The following is an 18734-nucleotide window of genomic DNA, read 5'->3' as shown; positions in this document are numbered from 1 at the left end:
CATGACCAGAGGAAGCAGCAGGTAGGTTTTTTATGAATATGGGAACTTCCCCTTGCCTGATGAGGAGACAAACAAACAAAACAAACAAAAGGAGCTTGAATGGCCTGTTTTCAGTATTTCTGATTCCTATAGAAGTCTTAACTGTCATAGAAGCTAGTGGCCTGAACAGTGCTGGAACAAAATCTGTGTCAACAACGTGTTAGTGGACATGCAGTGTATGGTCATACTCTGATCTCCATCCCCCACTGTTCTCTCTCTTTTTCTGAGAATAGTGAGCATTGCAGATTACATGGACCTAGAAATGTCATAGTACTCATGAAATATAGATTGTAGATACACAGTGGAAACTCACATAATATGCGCTATTCCCTGCTGCGAGAAGTCTGCACATGAAAAAAAAAGAAGAAGAAACACATTCAAAGAAAACCCCAAGGTGGTTGTGGATGCACAAAATCACCATGGGAGATTTGTCTGAATGATGCTTCATTCTTTCTTTGATCGTGTTTTTCTTCCTTTTGCCTCTACCTCTGGCTGTCAGTCATTGCATTTCTTTAGTTGAACTGTTATATTGCTGCTCCAGATTAGGTTTTTGCATGCATACTGATCTGATTGCAAGCTCTAGATAGGTCAGCTTATGCAACATGTAAGGCTTGCTGCATATGCGCTCTCTTCTCTCCTCACTCTTTTACTGTTTCTTCTCCTGTGCTCTCCCACTCTCTCGTTTCATTGGCTTAGCCCATGGTGAATTGACCACACTGTGTGTTGTTATTTTGTACCTTTGTGCCCCTTGTATGCTAGAAAATGTTAGAGAGAGGGGCTGCATGTAACCTCCTACTCTTCCCAGACACATGCACATTGCTCAAACTTAAATGTTCTCCATTTGTGCGTCATGTACAAGTACTATGCTATCAAAGCATGATGTCTCTTTATCTTTTTCCTTCTAATCTGTTCTGTTTTTTCCACTCAGATCGTCCCCTTCCCCCACTCTCATGATGTCATTTCTCTTCTCTTCTCTTCTCTTCTCTTCTCTTCTCTTCTCTTCCCTTCCCTTCTCTTCTCTTCTCTTCCCTTCTCTTCTCGGTGATATGCTACAGGCAGTGTGTGTGCATGTACTGAATGAGTGAAGTGATGATAAGTATGATAGCTGGTGTCCTCTACAGCAACCACAGCTTCACTGATGAACCAATCACACACTATATGTTGTCATTGCACTGACAATTTACTGTGCTGTAAATTGAAAGCCATGTTGGTCTGTCTGTCTCTTCTGCAGAAATATAATTGCAATTACATTTCTAATTGCAATCTCTTCTTGGTTCCTTTTCTGTCACAGGCGCACACACACAAGGCACTTATAATGACTTCAAGGTTGCAGCTTTATTAGCCAACAGACCTGGCAAGCGGATTAACACTTCAAAGAGTGGAAAGAACGAATGAGTGAGGATGTCAGGAGCCAGGAAAATGTGAGGTAATGTTAAAAAGTTCAATTTAAGCATGGGAAAGAGAATAGGGCATGAGCTGGGACATTTTCACTGCATTTATGTGTCTCCGTATGTGCATTAGCCTCTGTGTCACTGGGCATATCTGTGTATGTGTACATCTATGTGTACTGTCTGTTCTGTGTTTCTGGATGTACTCATGCAAGCACATTGCAGGACTGGGTAAAACAACACAGACACATCTATAAATACAGAGACAGATAAATGGACAAATGGATTGGGAGGAAGTGAGAAATACACAGACTACATCTTGTTTTACCTTCTCTCTGTGTGGCAGCTAGACTCAAAGCACAAGCCCAGGAATGCTGCAAATACTGTATCAAAGGGAGCGGAAAGGGCCAATGATGTAACATAATGTGAGAAGGATTAGTAAATTCTAGACACAGCATACTGGCACGCTTGCTGCCACCAGAAAAAAAAAGGAGTAGGAGAAAAGTAAAGCAATAGAAGGAGAGAGGGAGGCAGAGAGGACTAGAAAGAGCCTGGTGTTTATTCTTTAGTTTATTTTTCTAAGAAATAGAAGACCAGCCATTGTCTCTCACAAATAGATATACTGGAGAGAAAGTATACAAGAAAACTAGAGAAAAAAATATGGAAAGGAAATGCCACAGTGATACAGACGACAGTCAAAGGTAAAGAGGTGTGATACAGGATATATATTTGTCTATCTGCATATATGTGACACATACTACTACTATGTCTTCCTTCCCTGCTCTGACACGAGAGACAATATCATCCAACTCATGAAAAACTTCCTAGGCTAAGGTAAGGATGAGTCAATGTGGGACATAAAGCTGGATTTATACTTTTTTTTCCCCCCAGGAAAGTCAACGCAATGCCATCACATACACATAAATGTGTATGGATGGAAGTCATATGAATAAAATGTTGAAAAGCACACTTGTTGCACTCACACACTTATTTTCCTGATTTCTAGTTTTTATCTTGAGAATGAATTGCAGTTCCAGTGAGCAACTGCGTACTGTTCACGCAGCCAGTTGACTGATGCAATGTTTTGCAATGTTGAAATGATAATAATCATCTTTAAAAAAAAACAGAAAACAGAAATTTGGATGTCCAGTATATCCAGATGAACACACATGCGCAAGTTAATTGTTTTGAGGTTATTAAAAATAAACTGTACTAAGAAACAGCAACCAAGTCTAAAGAGAATATAAATCTGCACTTTGCAAATGATGGCATAAAAAATCTGGAGAAACAGGAGTCACCACTTGCCAAATAAACTTTGTATTAAAAAGGTAATGCATTTTTGATTCCCAGTTTCCTCAGTGTGAGCCTGGCTGCAATAACCATTACCAGTTTTCTTTTTCAAGTTAAAAAGGGCCCACGAAGGACAATTTACAGCCATTTTGACATCTGAGATAATGGGAAAAGCAAAATAATGAAAGATTTGGTGGATATCGGTCAAAATAAGCTCAGAACTCATCAGTAAAACATGTCACACACTTGATGAGACTCAAGCAGCGAGATAATTTAATGCTTCATTCCTTCAGCCCTTCACTGTCAGCACCCACAAGACAAGACTCCAGACTCCAGACACTCTCTCTCTTTCTTACACACACACACAAAATGTCTTTTCATTTATCACTTCCGGACTGCACTACACTCAAATGTAGTACGTGCACAGCTTAAGTCACACACACACATAGCCAGACACAAACATACACAAAGTCTGAGTTCTAGGCTGCCACACAATCGATAATCCCATTATAGCTGAAAAAAGCTCTTTTATTTGTTCTGATTGAGTTTGGGGGTAGGGGGGAGGAATAGCTCATAACTAAAGCAGGATTTGCTAGATTGATGCTTAAATGGGGTGAATCGAAATGTAAGCAGACACTTGGGATGATTATGATAAAATAAAAAGACAAGGCTGAGATGTTTCCTACATTCAGTTTTTGATGGTACCCCTTGCTTAGTTCACCCCTCTTTCTCCCCCTGGTTGTGGCTTCAGCTGAAATGTATGTATACACAACCGCTCAAAAGTTGGTGGTCGCCTCCTACAAAACCTTATTTCAGTACTGTCAGATGGCTTAGCGGTCTACTCTATATATCTGAATGGTCTTTCATGCTTTTAGGCTGTGAAAGGTCCTTTTTTCATTTAGTTTCATTTAGCACATGGATAATAAATGCTTTAAATAGACATCTGAAAGGGCAAAAAAACGGCAAAGACACTTCTGAGCAACAGTTAAATAAGAATATAACAAACCACCAGTCATTGGTAAAAGAAATTGGACGTTTAGCATTAAAGTCTGTGCAGATATAATTACGAAGGTTCGAGGTTCCAGTGTCAAGTGCATAATAATGCCTATAACAAGCTGCTGGCAATCACAATATAGTCTAACTGTCTACAGTCTAATTGCCTCTGTTAGGCACTTGTTTGCTAAGTGTGGAACGATGGGTTCAGCAATATAATACATGAAGCATATACTAAACTACAGTGAAAGAAAGCAGCTCCTTCTAAAACATCAGCTAAGGTTAAAGTCCGTTTTCAGTACCCACAAATATAGACATGTTGTAAATGTCATGTGGACAAACTTTCAAAAACTGCTTAGAGCATCAACGCACGGTTTGTTACCTGCTTGACAGAATTACAGCGTAAGAATACAACAGTGTTATTTCCTTCAGATTTAATTTGGCAAAGCGGCACTATCACAGAAAACAGAAAGTGGCCACCAATATCTCAAATGTGTTCAAATAGCTTGTTCAAATGGCTCAGGGTTTGGGATAAACCTTTTAGGATGTCACCGCATATTATGTGTAGAGATGTAGATACCCTTTCTGTCTTTAGACAGATTTCAACCTGGACTCATTATTCATTACTAAGCTAGAAGGCACCTCATGATAATACAGAATCATTTTATTTTGCATGTCAGTATATCCCTCTCCACATCCTTTTCATCTGAACAGACGGTGCTGTTTCTGAAAATGTTGCCACTAATAGCACCTCAACAATTGAAAAGCCTGTGACATTCAAAGCCAAGCTCCCTGTCTCCCAAATTGGTCTACCTTTATTGTAGAAAATGGGCATATCTCTCCTAGAAACAATAGTGTATAAAACATCTGACACATGCCAGTGAAAGGCTGCAGTTATCCACGAGCGCAGCCAACATGAAACTATGCAAACATCTGAAGTGTTAACAGAATTTTATACATGCTATTAATGACTTTGAGATCTTAGAGTGGCAGGCGTTTATGACGTCCTGAATGTCAAGTGATTATTCCAAGTGATTGCCTCCCTTAACAGACTATATATGAGTTAATAGTTTCTCTGTTAACGTGCAAATATTCTCTCCTCAGCATTACACTACATGCATCATATCTCTTTAACACCACCAGTGTCACATAGAAGGCCAGATTTTTTATCAAATTGAATTGAGAATTTAGCCTTGCTTATTGTGAATAGTATTCAAAAAGGTTGCGCGCATTCAAAAGACTTCGATATGTTCATTAAATATACAGCACAAGAAAAACAATGATACACTGTCTATCTGGTGTTGTTGCTTTATTAAGCAGAAGCTATTTTATGTAGAGAGAAAAACATCAGAACTTTTTCTTAGTTCTCCTGTCAGTCTTATAAAGGGCCCCTAGAGGCCATTTAGCATTTACACCTGATTGGACCAAAGTTATTTGAAATGACTGACTAAAAAAAAAAAACCTTCAAATATAAAAAGGAAAGGGGATTTACTCATGTAGGTGATTATATCACTGCTGAATGTTACTGTGTGATCAACCGCATACCCATTTCCACAGTGTTACAGCTACTGATTAAGCAGGTCATGGCTGATTATATAACCATGCATTTAGATGACATCAGACTCAAAGTATGATATTTACTCAGAGACTAACATCTGGTGTCATGTTGCCAAAGTGTACACATGCAGTCATACATATTCAAAGTGACCCAGTAAATAGTTTGCTCGGGTTTTCCTTTGAAGGGAAGATTTGTCATATACAGTAGGCTATATGTGCAGATGCCTAATCAGTGTTAGTAAATGTAGTCAATAGAAGCACTATATTCCTCAGTGCATGCTACAGTATAATGACTTCTCCTTCTTGTGGAGTACAGTGCCTGTATGCTGTATGCAAGCTTCTGATTCCTACACCCACTGAGCATGCTGCAAGTTGGCTACTAGGTGCTAATCAAAGTTACACAATGTTGGCAAGCCAATGAATTCCTGCAGTTTGACCATTTCCTTTTTCATGGCTAATCATTACCTTCAAGCTCCAAGCTGAATTAGCCAGTGGTTGACATCAAATTCCCTGTATGTGTCGAATGACAATGCTGGTGCCAGGAAAGAACAGATTTTGCAGCTTTTTTTCAGATAATTCGGCACTGGGGAATAAATTATTTCAATTGACTGCATATACCATCAACACTGATTGGATATCTGCATAAACCATGGCCAATTATTCCTGTGTAAAAGTACTGGGAAGTTATACGATATTTTGCATGTGGAGCATGTGGAAATCATGGCACATGATACCCACATTACACCACAAAAATACCACATGTTTTCCATAATGCAAAAGTATGTTTAACATATGCAAATCATATGCATGTTTCATGTGAAGCTGATGTTTTTCTGGAAGGGCAGTGGCCAGTGGTTTATCTAAGGACACTATGTGTGCTGAAATGAATGTGCAGCACACACAGTCTTTGCTTGAAACCATGTCTGACTTTGAGGAACAGGGATGATTGTGTGCGCATTAATATATTTTCAAAACGTCCACTGCACAACAAAACAGAAATAACCGGTTAGACAATGAGAGGCTCAAAGACTGCCCAACCTCCCTATTCAAATTTTTAAAAATTCTCTTTTCGTCTAGACTTATTATTATTTTCCTGTGTTTCCTTATTAGGCAAATGTTCATGTGTTGAACATGATATATAAAGCTACAATAGTTGCCCAGTCAATCTAGTCTACATTCACTTTTACCAGTCCATGTGAATACATTTTCTCGTTATACATTTTTTTTTTTTTGATGGGCAAAATCCATTCAACAATGAATACATGTCTAACCTTCCTTTTTTGTGATGCGATTGTTTGTGAGTCTGTCCCTGCAGCAACAGCAATTAACCTAATGACATATGATCACCACAAAACGGTGCTGAAACTTAATTTCATGACTACGAAGGTGGATAAAATGTGTTGACTTGACTCTGTATTGAATTCTTCGAAGAGCAGCCAGATTTTCCTCAACACTAGCACAATAGGTGGGATGAGAGCGGAGATGAAATAATTACAACAATTACTTCTTTTTACTTTATCCCTGCCTGACACACAGCACACTCACATATGCACACATACAGGATATAATAGCTGTGGTAAGTGAAGTACTGGCAGCACTAATGACAGTGTTGCCAGTAAAATAAGTGCAATACAAGTAGGGAAGATGGCATAATATATGCCTGAGAAGACACTAACTAATGCTTTCATCCAAGTGCTATACGGTATGCCAAAAGCTTCACATATACTCACGCACTGCACGTATACTTGCAAAGAAGCATATCTGACACACACATAAACTTACATACACGGGCAAGAACTGAGGTTGTTTTGTTGCATAAGATTACATGAGTAGTATGTATTTCTTTGTGTATATGACTACTGATACATAAAGGTCTAACATGCTGGGTAAACTCACAAACATAGGTTATTTTTTCGAAAATCAGAACCTCAGACCACAAAATCGTTTTTTTTATAATAAGCCTAAAATAATCTCCTACCTCCTCTCACTCCTCCGTTATCTTTGTCAAGACACAAAAGTGTTCCTTTCTCTCGCCCGGGCTCTCCTCCGTGTATCCTTTATGAAGAGTACGATCTGGTGAGCAACACTGTTCCCAACATTGGTAGATGGTTAAGGTTGAACCGCAAAATGAATTGGTTCTTTGCTCTTGATGGACTTGTGGGTCCTGAGTGGTTCTTTCAGGGTTACAGGGGACACAGCTGGAGCTGGAGCTGAAAATACAAATAGAAAAATGGTTAAAGTGGAAAAAAAAAGAAGAAATGAATAAATATAGGAGAATTTATTGGCTATTTTTCACAGCCTATTCATCTCAATACCATATTTAGTGTTTAATTGTACAGTGTTTAATAACAAGATCATTTAGTATATGTACAATAACATTATGAATTTAATTGACAGGAAATTAGTCACTGATATCTATCTAATATATCTATCTAACTATCTATCTATCTATGCTTTTCTCTTTTTCTCCTACTCACTTTATCTCACTTCATTTTAGTTTCTGTGGTTCACTTAAATTAACATTACCAGGGCAGATAAGCAGGGTGACAATAATGGCCGATGATGCATCTGAAGGGTTCAATGTGACAGATGGCTCGGTCTGCGAGTGGTACTATATATAATGAGATGCTACCTATCCTCCTGTTTCAGTCACAGAGCAGGACACCTGTCACAGCACACCTCAAGCCATCAGTACACAACACACTGCCTATCTATGACTAATTTGTGCATATAACTGTCAGAGAAACTGACATACACAGCCCCACCCCTCTCTTTCTCTCTCTCTCTCTCTCTCTCTCTCTCTCTCTCTCTCTCTCTCTCTCTCTCTCTCTCTCTCTCTCTCTCCCTCTCTCTCTCTCTACTGTACTCTCAACTTCTCCCACACAAGCACAGGCATACCCACACAGACAGTCTAAATCAGCTAGGGCGGGCGCGGCCGGCTGCCCTAAAGTGAGCTGAGCGTGACATCTAATTTTCAGCAGTAATACTGGGATCAACCAGCTCCTCCCTTACAAGTTAAATGGAGAGCACTGCATTACACTAACTCAGGACTAAACACATGATATGCATGCAAGAAGAACACACACACACACACACACACACATCGTAAAAGCGCTCAGTGAAATATCCTCACAAGTGACACGAGTGCACACAGATCATGCTTTGTAGGCCTAAAACAAACATGTTAAACAAACAAGCCCATACTGTAGAAAATCCCCATAAACACAGGGCATCAAGCCGACGAGTGAAAGAGATTACAAGTATCTCCCCAGTGTGTTCTTATGCAGAAACTGAAAAAAACTGAAACTGAAGACATTTAAAAGCACACAATAACAGATCTCATTGTTTCGGTTGTCGTTTCTTCGCTCAATAAAATAGCGATCACAAGAATCAAAGAACTAAAAATAAAAAATAAGAGCACACTTGAAATAAAAGAGACAGTATTACCACATTCCTCAAAAATGCTGTATAATTCTAATGGACATTAGTTTGATATTTATGTATATTTGATATATGTTAAGTGGCCCCAGTGTTTCATAACAGGGGTCAAAATGGATTTCCTAGGGAAATTCTAGCTTAAAGTACCATACTAGAGCTGACAGTTAAACTCTGATGAAGCATTGCCCAAATGTACATTCATTCAAACCCCAAGAGTTTTCCTCTGGGGATTCCCTCAGGTCGAATTGTCAACTTTTTATCCAAGATGTCAAAAAGTAATGGCCAGATTTCCATTAAATCTGCCGGAGAAGTTTATGCACCCCGGAGGATGAATTCTAATACACTGAGTCAACTCTCTGACCTTTAATGTCGAGGCATTTCCAGCTGTGCAAAATAAATTTGTTCTGAATCTGGCAAAAAAAAAAGTTGCTCAACAAATTTATGCACTCCAGAGAATAAAACCTTTACACTTTGGTGGTTCCATCTTTCACGATTCTCACCGTATGCCCTTGACTGATGCTCATAGACTATAGTTAGACCTTTATTAATATTTTTTCAGGTTAAAAGGTAAGACAATGTCTTCATACCAGTCACATTAAACAACTTTATCTAGGGTATGGGTTAGAGTTGGGACAAGAGCTGAACATAATAAACCCAAACAAATCCAACATGTACTTGCATTTCATCCATGAAACCACAGAGGACGGATATCATGTGTTCCTCCGTCGTTAGGGAATAAAGCAGTGTGCTTTCCAACAAGTTTCAATGGAAACCTTAATAATGGATGGACACCATGTCTGGCTAAGGCCTCAGCTTTCCGTGCATATTTATAATAGTGAAATGCTGTAGATACAAGACTCATGAATATTGAAACCAACTCAAACATGTTATCACATCACTTCAACAACTTTTGTCGGACAGTGGCTTGAAAAACATGGCCCCCAGGGACTTGGAGCTACTTTTTTATTATTGCATGTATTTTCATACAGCGTTAATATTTTTATGCTCATTTATCTCTCTCTTACAGGTGCACACTGTCTCTCCCCCACCTCAATCTTTTTCTACCTCTCCCACTCATAATCGCATCAAAGAGAAGCAGCTGCTGACACAATGAGAGGGTTGGAAGTGAATCAGTCATTATTCCTCTGTTCCGCTGTGTGCGCATGCACACACACACACATACAAACACACACACACACACACACACACACACACACACACACACACACACACACACACACACACACAAACACACACACACAGGAGAAAGAGCCTAACTCGTAGCCTAATGTAGTCAGTGTTTTTATAGCCTCCACACCTTCTCATGGGTCCATGGGTGGATTACACAAATAAGTTACTCATTTCATCATGATGAACAGTGAAAACGAACCACGAGGAAAGAAAAGGAGAGGAGTGGGGGAGATGAGGCTGGAGGAAAAAAAAAAAGAGAAGCAGCAAGATGCACCTCAATGTGAGAGGCGGATTGACAAGTAGATGAAAAGTGATAGGAATGCAGATAAAGTCCATTACACCTGGTTGCATCTGGTGCGTCTAGACCAACTGAAATTGAGCAGTTTCTGCAAGTGTGTGATTTTCTGTCAAATGAGGATGGACCTGTAGTGTAGGCAAAGTGACAGTAATTTAAATTTCATCGCCGTCTGCAGCTCAGAGCAGCAATTAGAGAGGAAATTACCGCTAGAGCCAATCAATCAAAGCCTCATTTAGAGTTGAAGCAAATATTCAGTGCTGTATTTCGGCATGTCTGTCACAACTAGTCTATTAGGGTGAGTGGTTAAATCAATTAGTCATCACCATTCAGTGTGACATGGGCCATATGGGTGGTGGTGTTTGTTTTCTCTCCAGGTGGGCTAAGGTGGACTCAGTCTGGGTCAGAAGTTATTAATTTTTGTTGCCAGTCCTAATGGCTATGTGCCTCTGACATCTTTGTCTTTACTCCCGACTCGTGCTCACTTCAGCAGTCTCACACAGAGCAACACAAGGAAATCTTCTGCCAGCCTACAAATAGGCTTTGCCCCCTCCACAGCATGGAATAGAGTGAGTATACGAGGGAAAGAGAAGAAAGTAATTATAGGGGAGCAAACAGCGCCATGTACCACCGGTTCAAATCTAAAATGGACACCAGTGTGCTCCAGGCTCTATTAGCCCTATTACCAGCTGGCCTCCTGCTACCATATCTAACAATGCAAGCATTATCCTCTGTGCGGTGGTCACTGGGCTTAATTCTTAGCAGCATTACTCGTGTTAGGTGTGCAATGTGCCTCACTATTACATGAATATGAAGAAAAAGGTGAAGCGGTAGCCGGCTGCCTGACTGCACCTGAGTTTTTCTAATTTTAGAAGAAATAACTTCACGAGCATGAAAAAGTTATGACCTCTTCATCTGTGTATCTTAGCATGAAAACATCCCTCATTTAGCTCGATATACGTGATAGGAGATATGCAGGACTGTGATCTCATTGTACGAGACTTCTTGGTGTAATGAAACAGCAATAAAAGATATCTAATTATGCTTGAAATGTTTCCAAGCCCACAAATTCATAATATCATCAGTTCTCAACAGACAAATAACACAGGAGGAAATCTCCTTTACTCATGAATAAATAACATAATTAGTCAGTTGCAACGTGGTCATCTGGACCATTCCCATTTGTAAATCGATTATGCAAACATCCAATTATAATGTCTCATGCTGCATGATCTCTGTGAGCTCATCAAGGCACGGAGTCAACTCGAAATGAATCATGTGTTTGAAACCGCTCTTGCCTAGAGATTAGGCATTTATTATATCTGTTTATAGAGACAAGAGATTCATTATACCTTATAACAGTCATTTATGTGTGTGCATCCATGCTCATAACCAAACCCCATGAAGTAAAAAACACCAAACACTCCTAAAACAATAAACACCCTCCGAGGCAAGAAACCGAGGCTGCCAGCAAAGACAAAGGTTTAACAGTCTGAGGAGAGCAGGTGTGTGAGTCAATAACCAAGGTGAAGTCACGAAGTCGGGGGAAGCAGGTGGGCCAACTGAGCTAACGCTTGAGAGGGAGCAGGCATCTGGTAAATGTGTTACTGCGGGTTAGATAACAGTGCCAAAGGCTAGATCAAGCATGACCCAGACACTTTTTTTACACATTTACAGACATAAAGCCAATAAATGAGACCACTTTCATTAAAGGCTGCATGAAAAAAAAAAAACACACCGCATGAGTGTTGTAAATCTGTCCCCAGAAGAACAGCATACCAAGAAAATCCAGCATTCCTGTAAATCACCAACAACACCACTAAATTAAATAAATTCCTCTATTATAATTTGGTAGAAGGGGGGCTGGTAGATTGACAATATGCCCACTGCTTCCTATTTGACAGCAACATTGACAGAGTGGAAGGACTCGGGGGGGGAGGACGGAGGACTGAAATTGAGCTCCCAACAAATACTGTCTATCTCCATTGCCCACCCATCTGTCCTTCTGTCTCTGTCTTTCCTTCAAGGCGCATGTGTCCTTAGTACTCCCAGGCAAAATCTGCCACCGAGCGTCCTAACTGGAGAGCTTCAGGCGGGTGAGACAGAAAAGTGAGGGAGAAAGAGAGATAAGGAACCGGAGTGACGGAGAGAGTAGGAAGACATGGAGCATATTAGTGATGAGAAAGAATAAAGTGAAACAACATGAAAAACTTAAAGTCTGTGTAAAGTAAAAAATAAATATGTGTTCTGAGTTTATCAAAGTGTTGGAAGAAAGTGTTATTAAGCAGCCACGCCCACTCGTGGGAGCAGCCAAGGAGCAATTTTGAAGTAATTTTAATTTAATTTTAATTTAAGTTAGTTAATTTAGTGATTTTTTTAACTAAAATGTGTCAGATGAGTTCAGAAAATGACACGACTAACTTTGAAACACTGAGCAAAATTAATTAACCTCTGTCTCTCTGCTAGGGGTGCAGGGGTATCCTCAGGGTGGCCTTGAAAACTGGTGAAAAACTGTATTGCCTTTACACAGACTTTAACATCATAAACTGCTGGAAACTTTTGCATGAATCTTTCCTTCCTCAAAGTAGTTTGCTGAATGATGAGTCTGATTCATGAGGAAACCTTTAAAGGTGTGTGTCACTATATGATTAAGAGCACATATCAGCCCTCAACAGTGGCCAGCAGTACTTGCACATACACATACAGTATACACATGCATACACACACACTTGGAGTCCGGGATAGATACTATTTTACCTCCAGAGATGTCCATGTAAGCTCTTTGGTTTTGTCTCACTTTGACACTTAAGCATTTTTTTTGTGTTGATGGTGGCATGTTTACATTTATGCAGCAATTTGGTCTTTTTCAGTACTCAGCACCATTTTAGATAACAACCCCAAGCTCAATCTTCTACTTTCATCACGAGCGCCCCTCGGTGTGCCAAGATGCATAAATGAGTAGCAACCATTCATGTTGTCGGCTATGCCTGTGAACATAAATCAAAGGTTTTCTAGCTTGCAAACAAGCAGCTACAGTGCAAGTCAGTGTTTTAACCGAACCTTTGGCAGAAGGGCTTTAGGTTTTTCACTGTGCTGGTGTTGCCACACTCTCTAGTAGAACATTGTGGATTAGAGGGAGAATGGGGACTTTGATAATCCTCCCCTCTTCTCTCTCTCTCTCTCTCTCTCTCTCTCTCTCTCTCTCTCTGTCTGTCTGTCACTCTCTCTCTGTCTCTCGCTCGTTCGTTTTCTCTTACAGTACTCTACCTTTCTCGGGATGACAAATCTCTGTGGGCCTTGGTTGATGTTAAGATAATGCCAGGACATGAATTCACTTTTGTTTTGTTTTTGTTTTTTTCTTTGTATTTTTCTGATTTTATTTTCCAAAATAAAATAAAAAAAGTTACTTTTGTTGCCTTTAGACAACTCAAAATCCACCGTTATGGTTCAACAAAGGGACAGTTTTGAAACTAGCCATGGTGACTGCACGCAGCACGACAGAAGTCTCTTATACTAACAGTCGAGTCGCTCACTATGATGACACAAAATATATAAATTAGATAACTTTAAAGTTAAGAATCACATTTCGACCTTTTTTCTTAGACGTCAATTGCCTCCCCACATCGTCAGCCCCTGGGCCAGACTAACATGACACAAACCTGCCTACTGAACACAGAGCAAGAGCAAACTGACACTGTCATAAAAATCAGGGTTACACAGCTAGTTAGATGTTTTAACTTATACAATGTTTGTTCTTATATTACATGTCCTTAGGGCACTTCCCTTTATTGCTGTTTTCCTAAAGCTGGCAGGGTAAGGTAAAGTTCAGGTTAATGTATAAATAGAGGGATTTCAGAACAGAATGAGGCCTAGGGACAGGTCAGAGAGGTGACATCTAGATTGGGGACATACTGGCTACTCATTAGGGAATATGTTGAAGAAAGCTGTTTAAATGCATTATATGCAAATTGACTGTTAACACTTTACAGGGGTTGAGACAGACCATCTTCAGGAAAATGTATAAGAACCAACTGTTAACACTCCTCAGGGAGCCTTTTTCTCTGTAACCCCTTTAGTATGTTGCACTGTGAAATGCTCCTCTTGTACAAGAACATTAAATTCAACTTAAACTTTGATGCTTTGAATCCGATCCTCCTTATTTAAGGGTTTTTCTTTAAAATTCCCATAACAGACATCAACCTTTCATCAAACCCCTGGTTAACAAGCAGAGCAACAGAGAGACTTTCTTTATATTACTAAATAACTTTATTTATTGTTTTTTTGGAGCGGGCTAATACCATGCATGCACATCCGTGTCTGTACAGAAACTCATGTATATTGTAATTACTTTCATATATGTTACTATGTTCATATGGTTTATTAATGTCCCCATTATAGAACAAGGGTTAGACTGAGCTTGTATCTGTCACAAAAACACAACATTACAATAATCTCCACCTCTCTGTGAGAGGTTAGCGTAGGTCAGAAACATAATCTATGCTTGACGCGGCTGTTTCAGTTACATAACAAAGGAAACGGTGGTCCATTTTCCTAGTGACATTCTTAAAATAACTATATTTGTTTTCATCTGTCATATATACAAGCTGGCCAATTACCGTACCATATGCCCGTATAGATCAAATACATATTTATAAACCTTAAGTAGTTATTTCCTGACAGCAAGACTAATTTAATTTGCAAGTGATACAATGCTATTACCGTGGTAAGCTGTTTGTTGATACATCAGGGGCTTGTCATCCGCTGATATAATACTAAATAAAATGTTTGTACACTTGCAAGCTTATTCTCCCTTCACCAATCTGAGAGTATATGGAAACTTTTCAGGCAACAGATAACAGTGTTATCCTCATCAACACATTCGTGCAAACAACTGTTTATGAGAACAAAAACAAGAACACACAGAATTGATAAGAATCACTCGTACAGAAAGCTGTGAAATGAATAAATAAATAAATAAATAACATGCCTTAGAACATTTTCTTCCCTGAACGACAACACAACACAGTCACGTTTTAATCCAATCTGTTTTCACATGAGCTTTTAAAAAAAAAGTGCAGTACAGTAAGTAGAAAATCAAAACCTTTTACCTTTTTTGTAAATAAAATAATTCTAATTTTCACATTAAACCACAGCACAGTACAGTGCCACACAGTCTCACATTCTCACACACACTTGTCTGCAGCTTTTTGTCGCGTAGCTGGTGGATTGAGCGTGAGAATTTGTGAAATCATTCGAACCCCGAGGGGTGCAAAGAGAAGTGTAGACGTTGTGAGCGCACATACGTGTGCGTGCGGTGCGTATTTGGCTCGTGCACATTTTACACCGTATGGCTGTTTGTGTCTGGAGCCTACAGTTTGTTCATCTCTGCTGGGAATACACAGCAGAAAAAAAATGTAAAAGAAGATTTTAGTAGTGAGTAGTAAAAAAAAAAAATGAAAAAAGAAGAACAAATGAACTTCCCTCGGCTTGTTTTAACAGAGGATGTACAGCGATCAATATTCTTATTGACCGAGGGGAAAGGTAGAATTTATTTGACTATTGATTACCTCAAGCCAGCAGCTTATTTCTACATTTTAGCATCCTCGACTCCACGAGCCTGAGGAGCTGACTAAGCATTTGAGCATCTGAAGGAATCTGAATGGACAAAATGTGAACTTTATTTTTATGTACGCTGTCAAGGTTTAGCCAGTCTAACAAAGAAACCGGTGGGCCCACAGTAGTTTCTGAGTGTAGTCTGAAAGCAGCAGGTTATGGTGAGAGATCGTTTATAAATTTTTAAACTAGAATTCTTCTGCCCTACAAAACACCTGTCTGTCTACCTATGTGGTGGAAAACAACTACATTTCCTCAATTAGTTTACGCTACAATTTTAATGAACTTATACTTATGAAGGGTATTTCCACTTTATGCTATTTTATACTACATTTATTCATAATTACTAGTTACTGTGCCATAATTACTAGTAGCTATGTCTGCTGAATTTCTGAAATATGATGCTTTTGTATTAATTTCATGAAACAGTTGACACATTAGTAATCATAAATCAATAATATAACATAAGGGAGTATCCTGCTCAGTACTTTTTATATTTTAAGTTAATTTAGCTACTACTAGTGCTTAACTAAATGACTTGGCATATATGAAGTATAAAACAATATCAATAATGCTTTCTGGCCTGCATTTCTAGTCAAAATGCCCTGTAATAGTACCTGTGCATGCATGGATTTTCCTCTTGTACCCAACGCCTCTTCACCCTCTGTCCCTCTCTCTCATTTTCCTCTCATGCAAAAAAGCTAAATTCATACTGAACTGAGATGAAAAAACTGGCTGGATGAATGACTGTTGGATTAGAAAGCTGTTCTACTTAAAGTAGCTCTCGAAAAAGCACAAAAAAAGAAATCAGGGACGTCGAGGATGTTTTGCTTTATTGTTTCTGCCTCTCACCCAAACACAAGTCTATTTGCATCCCCAAAAAGGCAAGCTGTGTGTGTTGTAGTGAATCTACAGTGTTCCAAGTTTTAAATATAAATTTTACAGGATATACAACATCAAAGTTAAAGGAAATGTGTAAACTGTAGCATACTGTATGGATTTGGGTTCATACTGCCTTATGGACATTTTCAGTGTTACACACAGAAAATCGATCCCCAGAACTCAACACTCCAAGAAAAGAAAAAAAGACATATTCTAACATCTTAAATCATCCTTTCATACTTAGTAGTACTTAATAGCAATTAATTAAATGTATAGTAAGTGGGAAACCTTTTTTGTATATCAAGCCTTTATTAGAAATTGTCCCTTTTATTAGTATTAGTGTGTCTAAGACTGTAGAGTATAAATTGTAATTTTCTTGCTCCTACAGTGAAAAGCATTGATTGACTTAAAAACACACAGTGCCCTATATAAGCTTATTATCACTGTGCATCGGCTGAAGTTCAATGTGTTCAAAACAGTCTTGACTTTGCAATTGACATTAGCCCTACATGAAAAAAACAAAAAACAAAACATCAACCCAACAAATGGAGCCCATCTGTTGGCTCAACAATTGTGCCAATGTTGTCAGCTCTGGAAATAAAACATGGTTGTCCAGGAAACAAGTTAAACCTAGGTCAACTTTTGCCTCAATAAAAAGGAATGGCTAATAAAATGATTGCAGTCATCTAATAACTGATGTGCCTACACACTCATGTTTTACTCAAACCAGCTTTCTGGATTGTGTTTTTAATTATTAAAAAATATTAGTTTGGACATTTTATTACTTTGGATACTGTTAACATTGTTTTCCTTTATGAGCTATTACCATGCATGTGCCTGTTGTTGAAACAAAATTTAAATTTAAACTCAGACCGATTCTTAATTTTTCACATTGAAACATTCAGTTTTCTGTGGGCCATGGCACAAAATAGAAAGTACTCATCCATCTAACTGTTCCTAGACGTACAGACACACACATACACACACTAGCACACACATGGCGGTGGGGGACAGAGATACTGTCTCTCTGTGAAACTGCAGATGCAGAATGGGTGACAAAGCTAAAATATTTATACCTAGATCTTAGCAGTCTGTACTAAGAAACAGAGAGAGAGAGGGGGAAAGAAGCATAAAGAGAGTGGAAGAGGGAGAGATTCAGAAAGAGAGGCAGGCCACGAGAAAGAGGGCAAAGGAAAGTGTCAGGGTGTGTGTGTGTGTGTGTGTGTGTGTGTGTGTGTGTGTAACAGGAAAAAACAGAGCGATAACAGAGCGGGAAGGAGAGAGAAAAAGAGAGAAGAGTGCGCAGCACAGATGCCAAATGAATCTAGGGCAGTTCCGAAAAAAAAAAACAAGGCATTATTCCAAAATCCACTTTGTATTTGTGTGCAAGTATGTGTGTGTAATTGTATTCCTGTATTTGTGTGAGTGTGTCTCTGTGTGTGTGTATGATACAAATATGTAAGCATCTGTCTAATGTGAATATAACCGGCCAGAGGCTGAAATTAAAGTCAAAGATATAAGAAATATAACATCTTTCCTTTTTACTGTCAAGCTTTTTATTCATCACCCTTCAATAATTATAATACGCTCTGCATCTCACGCACTCTTCCCCCATCATGTTCTGCTCTCACTCTCTCTCTCTCTGAGATTTTACTATTTTTTCATCGAACTTAAACGCTGAAGGACTGTGTATGCGAGCATGGGTGTGGGTTAATAGGGGTAGGGGGTTGGCACAAAGCAAGACGATGGCAGATGGTGTCCTTACTTAACACACATACAGTAAACACGTGAAGTAAACACTGACTAAACGGATACAACATGGCTCATAATATCTAAACGCCCACAAATGCAGGTTTCAGTAAAAGCTTTGTTAACTCCATCGAGCCACCAGTAAGATAATCCTTTTATTATTGGGGTTTTACAATTCAATTCCAAATAAGTTGCTGCCACTTTTATCTGCCGTTAATCCTATATGCATGAATTTCACAATTCAGGCATTTATTCTTACTTATCAGCACTAATATGTTTTAAATACTCCTACACATTTG

At 39.0% G+C, this 18734-nt stretch overlaps 1 protein-coding gene across 1 annotated transcript in view; it reads right to left on the bottom strand.

The window, feature by feature from the left end:
- Positions 1-18734, bottom strand: part of elfn2b (extracellular leucine-rich repeat and fibronectin type III domain containing 2b) — a 51095-nt gene that overhangs the window by 26754 nt on the left and 5607 nt on the right. The window contains exon 2 of the mRNA XM_019269818.2: positions 7246-7477. The gene's annotated coding sequence lies outside the window, so the exon portion shown is untranslated. The remainder of the gene's footprint in view (positions 1-7245; positions 7478-18734) is intronic.

This window comes from Larimichthys crocea, chromosome XII, assembly GCF_000972845.2.
Source record: "Larimichthys crocea isolate SSNF chromosome XII, L_crocea_2.0, whole genome shotgun sequence".
Lineage (NCBI taxonomy): Eukaryota > Metazoa > Chordata > Actinopteri > Sciaenidae > Larimichthys > Larimichthys crocea.
The sequence above is the reverse complement of the archived record's forward strand: the minus strand, read 5'-3'. Positions and strand labels throughout refer to the sequence as shown.